A 5433-nucleotide genomic window follows, 5' to 3' on the forward strand; every position below is an offset into this window, starting at 1 on the left:
GCGGGGGGGGGGGGGGGGGGGGGGGGGGGTCTGAGCACACATGGTGAGATAGAAGACAACACATGATTGTAAATGCATATTATAATATACCATTTATAAAGAATCATACTTACAATGTTATTTTACTTATTTATATCTCTTCTCTCAGGGTCTGCATCCCTTCTTTCTTTACTCTCACCTTTCATTCTCTTAATCTCTACATCCCTTCTTTCCTCAATCTTTGAAACGGATGTAAGTAGCAGACATGGCACTGTTAATTTTATATTTTTTCAAAATAATATTTTACCGCTTCAAAATAAGAAATAATACTGTTGAAGAGTTAGTATTTATTATACCTGTTTCACTTTTAAAAGTATAGGTTCGATCAGCAGCTAGGACTTTACTATTTACAGGTTTGGGGATGATGCACAAAGATGGTGGGAATAGCATCTGCTTGACCTTTTTGGGCCTGACAAACTGGTCTGCCTTAAAATGTGCCTGTGAAGTGACTTGAGCTTATTTTCCACACAACAATTCAGGTTTATCTATCCACATTAATACATCATAGTGGCTGAATGCACCTTATTGGTGAACACTCAATACTGGACATGTTTACACTAAATTACATAATTACTTTGTACAAATTCATATCATATCATCATCAAAGTTCCTGTGTGTGGGAACCGTTATTACCGTTACTGCTAGTTGTTAATGAAGTTCTAAAACTTAACAATCCATAGCTTCCACATTCAAACCTGTGTAGCCTTTTCTAAGAAAGGTTGAATTGAGGGCAACTGGACTTCTTCTGAAATGTCATCTAAAACCAGTCCAGTTGCTCTCGATTCAACTTTTCTAGGATAAACATGACCTGAAAATCTTTTCAGATGTGTAGGTTTGTCTAACCCTTTCTTTCTCTTGTTCTCCCTCCCTCAGCACAAGAATCATAGGGAGTTCAGTGGAGCCTGAAGATTATCTGCAGTAATGTGTTTAATAAACCAAAGCCAGTGTTGTGTTCTTTCTTTGTGGAAAAAGTACCTCACATATTTTTTTGTTGTTAGCCTCTTTACTGATTGTAAGGTTGCTCCGGTTGACCTGAGTCAACCATTTTTCCTCCTCTCCATATCAGCTGGGAAACCATACATTCGTACTCCTTTTTCTGACCAACTGCAGCATCCCCACGCAACACAATAAACCGTGCTGTAGACTATTGTAAGGCAGTACACAGACACAAACCACTTAACATGCTGTTTTCTTAGTTTATTGGACATTTATTAAATGAATAGCCTACGTGACAGTCATTGATAGTCATCTGTCTGTTCTATCTAAAGTCATAAAGATTACATTAGTCATTAAGATCAATTAACCCTGTTACCATGGGATTACTAAAAGGAATGTTAGAAAGTTAAATCGATCTGAATTTCGAAACATTGTGTTTTCAAGAGGAACATACTTTTCAGAGTAAGGTTAGCCGAAAAAATGTCAACAAGGTAGGTGATTGTAGCTGTTATTGTCAAAAATATATGTCCTTAATATATGTCCTTCTTTCTCAAAAATACATTTATATTTATTTATATACATTTATATTTATATATATTTATATTAATAAGTGTTAATATAAAATAAAACAAGTACTCACATCTAAAATGAAGAGGTGTGTCTCACTTGCCTAGTGTAGCACTACAATTCAGCATTGGTTTGGAGTCCCTGAATCAAATGACATGGAAGCTATTGAAACAAAAGTGCATTTTCTTTACATAAAATATTAATAAATGTTAATATAAAATAAAAAAAAGAGCTCAAATCTAATATAAAGAGGTGTGTCTCATTTGCCTAGAGTAGTACTACAATTCGGCATTGGTTTGGAGTCCGTGGGTCACATGACATGGAAGCTATTGAAAAAAAAGCATTATTTCCATAAATTGTTAATAAATATTAATATAAATTTGGATATGCACTCAAATATAATATAAAGAGGTGTGTCTCATTTGCACAGTGTAGCTCTACAGTTCGGCATTGTTTTGATGTCTTTGGATGACATGACATGGAAGCTATTGAAATAAATGATGATTTTCCCATAACACTGTTTTAACAATTGTAATTTATTCATGACCCCTAAGCTGACCCCCGAGCTATGTTGTAAATTCTCTCCGTGGTGCAACTGTTTTTATTTCATTAATGCATAAATCCCATTAGTAATAATTTACACTAGGCTAATAACTAGACTAAGTTTGAACACACAGCGGCTGTGACAGGCTGCCCAGCACCTCCTCTGTAAGTTACTGAAGTTACTAACCATTTCACAAAAAGGACCAGTGACATAACAAACCAGGATTCACTGCGGGACTGAAGGACAGGGATGGGTTGAAGCAGACTTAAAACTTGGAACATGTAAGTTGTGGACTTTATATGCAGTTTTACTGTTATACAGTATGTTAGCCGAGTGAACTTGCCGCTACCATGCTGCGTGGCTAATGTGGCTAGCGTCTGTTCCACACACTGAGCAGTGTTGGAGTAACGTTATTTCATACTGAGAGACAGTCTGGAGGAATTGTGTGAATGTTAAGCCTTATGAAGTAAATTAAACAAAGCTGTCTGCAGCCTTAAAATTTGGCACTTTGTTGTAAACTCAGCTGCTGGCTGAGACAGTTAAACATCACTCAGTATTATGATGTAAACATTAATGTTGCTGCTCTAGACACAGCATAGCTGTATTTAAAATATTAAATTCTAATCCTTTAAATAATTTTAAAACAACCAGGTAGTTAATATGCACACTTCAATATATGCTTATTTATTGCAAGTCAGTTCTCAGTCTTCATTCCGTGCAGGCTTACTTCATGCCCGTTAGGTCTGGTCTTACCAAATAACCGTCACCAAATAATAAAGTATCGATAGTGGTATGATTAAATAATCGGATCGTTAAGCAGTCTCAATAAGGGCAGGGCTCTACGCTAACCTGTTTCCCAAGGAGCACATGTGCAGCAAAAAGTGTAACAACTATGGTATGAAACCATCGAAGGACTATGGAATTGAAGACCTCGGCATCGGCCTTAATATTTTGTTAAAGCTTTTTAAAATATTGAAACAGAAGTTTTGAAAATTTGACACATTGAAAACACCTTTTAAAATACTGATCACTCTTCACAAAAACTTTACTGTGATTGGTGCTTGTGTAGTTTAGAACCAGGGACGGATTCATGATACACCAGCAGCACACAACCCTGACCTAATGTAAACAAGACTACTGAACAATATTACAATAACTTTAGTAAAACAGAACGAGGGGAACGTGTTACACTCAGGAGGAGGCTAGAAGGAGCACATACTGGCAGTGGAAATCTACATCTTTCCACTGCAGAGGCTCTTTCCACAACATGGAGGAGAAACTAGTTTTAATGGGTGTATTAGTGTAATATTCACTAACAAGGTCCACGCCAATATGAGGTATAACAAGGTAGTTTATTTGGATGATGAGAAGTATTTATGACAGAGGGGAGAGGGATGAAGGGGGAGAGGGGAGAAGGATGAAGGGGGAGAGGGGAGGGGGATGAAGGGGCCGAGAGAAGAGGGATGAAGGGGTTGAGAGAAGAGGGATGAAGGGGTCGAGGGGAGAGGGATGAAGGGGGTTGTTTAGGGTTTGGTGGCCGGAGCAGCTAGGAACCCGGGGGCCGAGACTCAGGGTGGGGGCCCGTCTTGATAAGCGGCTTGCTTATAACCCCCCTGTGGTTCCTGTTGTATAAAAAGACAAGATGATTACTTGGCAGAATTATGGATTTTAGTGTGCATGTCTTTCATGGTGGGAGGAAACCGGAGCACCCGGGGGAAATCCACACAAACACGGGGAGAACATGCAAACTCTGCACAGAAAGGCCTGGGCTGAGCGAGGTCTAAACCCAGAACCTTCTTGCTGTGAGGACGCAGTGCTGTGCACTGGGCCACCATGCTGCCCATTTAAAATAGGTGAAAAAACAGGGTTTGGGTGGGAGGGGTGTGAGAACTGAGAAGCGGGAGAGGAAAGGGGTTAGACAGGCTTATATACGTGAGTGCATGTGATTGGATTAGAGAGGCACAGGTGGATGAAATGATTGAAGCTCAGGTGGTTGATTGGAGGAATTGGATGAGGCGCAGGTGGTTGAATTAGTGAGAGAGGCGTGGTCCTGTTCCTGAACTTTAGTTATATAACTCCATTTAGATAAAAAATTCTATCTATAACACATCAAGGGCCAGCTGATCAAGAACAACAACCAGCCCCGCAAGAGACAGAGGTGAGGACAGTCAGGACAGAGGTGGGGACTGACAGGTGAAGACAGTCATATGATGACAGAAGTGAAGACAAACGGATAAGGACAGATAGGACAGATAGGAAAGATGTAAGGACTGATAAGTGAGGACGGTCTCTGGGTACCTGTTGAACAGCGGTGGTGTCTCCTTCCTCAGTCTTTGCAGTTCCAGCAGTAAACTGGCTCAGCTTAGCTTGGAACAGATCCTGGAGCTCATGGACAACCTGAGGCTGAACCTGAGCAACACCAAGAACAGCTGTCAGTACACACACAGGCTAATTCAGGAGGTATTGATAACTGATAGCTGATTGATTGTATCTGCCTCAGTGACCTGTTCATCCGGGCCGAGGAGTACGAGGACTCCAAGACCAAGCCTCCCAAGTCCTGCCGTAAGGCTCCAGCCTCCTCGCCTCGCTTCCACCCAACAACGAGGAGAGCGCCTCCAGCAGCGCCTCAGTACGTAGCCCCACCTCCACCTGCTCCTCTGTGTGAGGACAACCTGAATCTGCGTCTCATTCTTTGATTGGTCCGTTTCAAAACCACATGGAAATTAGATATTTAATGTGTCTGATTTGTGAAACCAGGAAGCAGCTTTGTGTCTTCACCAAGAAGGAACCTCCAGGTTTGAAAGCCGCCCTCCGAAACGTTGCAACAGGGCAGAGTGAAGCAGGACCAAGTCGGCCTGAATTAAGGATAAAATCAACAACTACAGGACCCGTGGAGTCCAATTTGAAGCCTCAAACCTGCATTCTCTCTAACAGCCAGCACTGGGGCGACTCCACTGGATCGTATATGGTCTCAGTCGCTAGTCTTCTTCACCACAGCATGATGTTCATTTAGTAAACGATGGTCCCATTTAGAGGAAAATAGACCTGAAAGCAGGGGAGGCTTTAGGCCAGGGCTACCTTGAGATTGACAAGTCGCTATGTGTGACCCAAATATGGTACCCCGTGGATGTTCAGTCTGTTTTCAGGACGGCGCTGAATACCTCTTTTCTCTCAGCTGGACAGGTAGGCTGGAATAAAACACAGCTGCTTGTTAATTTCTATAATTTGAACTAAAAGACCTTCAGTTAGCTTCCTGCTCAGCTTCCTGTCTGAAGGGGAGATGTCTGTTAACCTGCTTCACTTCTCTAATTGGGAACAGACTTTTGTTGGTCTGGAGAAGCTGAAGC

The 5433-nt window shown here is 41.4% G+C and overlaps 2 long non-coding RNA genes across 2 annotated transcripts; one reads left to right on the top strand and one right to left on the bottom strand.

Moving 5' to 3' along the window:
* The first annotated feature begins 74 nt into the window (after positions 1-74).
* On the top strand, positions 75-1277 carry LOC123986191. Its single transcript, XR_006828815.1, has 2 exons — positions 75-231; positions 354-1277. It is a non-coding gene; the product is annotated as an uncharacterized LOC123986191 (long non-coding RNA).
* A 2330-nt stretch (positions 1278-3607) lies between these two features.
* LOC123985484 lies at positions 3608-4770 on the bottom strand. Its single transcript, XR_006828682.1, has 3 exons — positions 4591-4770; positions 4385-4495; positions 3608-3708 (listed from the first exon to the last, which is right to left on the bottom strand). It is a non-coding gene; the product is annotated as an uncharacterized LOC123985484 (long non-coding RNA).
* Between the last annotated feature and the right edge of the window lie 663 nt (positions 4771-5433).

This window comes from Micropterus dolomieu, linkage group LG17, assembly GCF_021292245.1.
Source record: "Micropterus dolomieu isolate WLL.071019.BEF.003 ecotype Adirondacks linkage group LG17, ASM2129224v1, whole genome shotgun sequence".
In the NCBI taxonomy this organism is placed as follows: domain Eukaryota; kingdom Metazoa; phylum Chordata; class Actinopteri; order Centrarchiformes; family Centrarchidae; genus Micropterus; species Micropterus dolomieu.